Here is a 2,500-nt window from a genome sequence, read left to right as displayed (position 1 = left end):
GTTCTTCTGGTTGGCGCTGACAAAGTGACGTAGGTACTGTTCCAACAAAGCATTGATGCGTTCGGTCTGGCCATCGGTCTGAGGGTGGAAGCTTGTGGAAAACAGCAAGTCTGAGCCTAGCAACCGAAACACTTCACGCCAAAACTTGCCCGTGAAGCGAGCATCGCGATCACTCACAATACTCTTCGGCACACCCCAGTGCTTAACAATGTTCTTCACAAACATCTCCGCCGTCTTCTCCGCTGGACTCTCCTTTGTAGTTGGGATGAACGTGGCATACTTAGAAAACCTGTCCACCACAACAAAGATAGAGCTGTAGCCATCAACTCGGGGTAAACTCACAATGAAGTCCATGGAGATGCTTTCCCACGGACGCTCCGGAATAGGAAGAGGCTCGAGCAGGCCGGCAGGCTTCTGATTAGTCCTTTGTCCTGCTGGCAGATGAGGCAAGTCTTTACATATGCCTCCACATCATCACGCATCTGAGGCCAATAGTAGCCACGTTCAAGAAGGGCCAGGGTCCGCTCCTGGCCTGGATGGCCGGCCCAAAGCGTATCATGGCACTCCTTTGTTAGCTCCCTTCGGAGATTGCCCCACTTCGGCACGAAAACTCGTCCGCCCTTGGTGAGGAGCAATCCATCTCGCAGCCAGAATCTCCGAGTCTTCCCCGCTTCAGCCAAGGCAACCAAGTGTTGGGCCGCTGAGTCTTGCCGCATCCCTTCACGAACCCGCTCGAGGAGCGCGCCCTCCAACTGTGCTTCGGAGGTCCCCGCCCGAGAGGCTGCAAGTTCTGCCTTTCTACTCAACGCATCCGCTACCACGTTGGTCTTTCCAACCTTGTACTCTAGAGCGAAATCAAACTCTGCCAAGAATTCCTGCCAACGAGCCTGCTTCGGAGTTAACTTCTTTTGAGTCTTGAAGTAACTCGTGGCCACATTGTCCGTCTTAACAACGAACTCTGCCCCCAGTAGGTAGTGCCTCCATATGCGCAAGCAATGCACAATGGCGGTCATCTCCCGTTCATGCACCGTGTACCGCTTTTCAGGGTCCTTCAACTTCCGACTCTCATAGGCAATCGGATGACCGTCCTGCATCAATACCCCACCGATGGCAAAATCTGAGGCGTCTGTGTGTACTTCAAAGGGCTTGGAGTGATCTGGCAACCTGAGGACGGGCTCTTGTACAAGGGCACGCTTCAGGCCTTCAAAGGCATCCTGGGCGGACTGAGTCCAAATCCAGAATCTATTCTTCTTAAGTAGGTCAGTGAGGGGCGCCGCTATCAATGAGTACCCCGTGATGAACCGCCGATAGTAATTAGCTAACCCAAGAAAGGACCGCAATTCAGGCACATTTGAGGGCGACTTCCATTCTTGAACAGCCTTCACTTTCTCCGGATCCATTCGCAGCTGGCCATTCCCTACAATGTGGCCGAGGAAACTGATCTCCCGCTTTCCAAAGAGACACTTCTCCTTCTTCACGAAGAGGTCATTTTCTTTAAGTACTTGGAACACCGTCTTCAAGTGACTGACGTGCTCCTCAAGGTCGCTGCTAAAGACCACAATGTCATCAAGGTAGACCACCACAAACTTGTCAAGGTAGGGGTAGAATATCTTGTTCATTAGAGTCGAGAAAGTTGCAGGGGCATTCGTCAACCCGAATGGCATGACTAGGAACTCATATGCTCCATAGCGGGTGACGCAAGTGGTCTTTGGTTCATCACCTTCCACAATCCTGACCTGCCAGTAGCCGGAACGAAGGTCCAACTTAGAGAAGATCCTCGCCTTGCCCAATTGATCGAACAAGTCCGCAATGAGAGGCAAAGGATACTTGTTCTTCACCGTCACCTTATTCAAGGCACGGTAATCCACACAGAGTCGCTTAGAGCCATCATGTTTCGTTTGGAACAGTACAGGAGCTCCGAATGGTGCCTTAGAGGGGCGGATGATCCCTGACTCAAGCATGTCATCAAGCTGCCTTCGCAGCTCCTTCAATTCGGCTGGTCCCATTCTGTAGGGGACCATAGCTGGTGGCTTGGCTCCGGGAACCAAGTCAATTTCATGATCAACTTCACGCCTCGGGGGTAGGCGCTTGGGCAGCTCGGGGGGCATCACTCCCTCGAACTGCTTGAGGACTGAGGCTAGTCCTGGCGGAATGACTCTCGGCTGAGGGTCATCTTCTTCTAGACGCACGGCCACGAGGAATGTTTGTTCCCCATGACGCACGCCCTTCTTTAGCTGCATGGCCGACAACATCGGCTGAGACTTGCTCCTGAGGGAGTGGCAGTGCACTGTGTGGGACTGATCCGCACCCATCAACGTCAATGTGTTGGTCTTTGGCAACATCATTGCATTCTGGCCTCGAAGGAACTCCATCCCCAAAATCACTTTGAAATCATCCAGAGGTACTACGGAGAAGTTAGTGATTCCCGTCCAGCCCTGAATCTGAACCGTTACACCCTTCGCTTCTCCCAGGATGGGCCTGGCTTCAGAGTTCACCGTTT

At 52.8% G+C, this 2,500-nt stretch overlaps 1 pseudogene; it reads right to left on the bottom strand.

The window, feature by feature from the left end:
* LOC116252012 (28S ribosomal RNA) overlaps positions 1–2,500 on the bottom strand; it is an 8,919-nt pseudogene that overhangs the window by 2,406 nt on the left and 4,013 nt on the right.

The sequence above is a fragment of the Nymphaea colorata genome, chromosome 3, assembly GCF_008831285.2.
Source record: "Nymphaea colorata isolate Beijing-Zhang1983 chromosome 3, ASM883128v2, whole genome shotgun sequence".
NCBI lineage: Eukaryota > Viridiplantae > Streptophyta > Magnoliopsida > Nymphaeales > Nymphaeaceae > Nymphaea > Nymphaea colorata.
The sequence above is the reverse complement of the archived record's forward strand: the minus strand, read 5'-3'. Positions and strand labels throughout refer to the sequence as shown.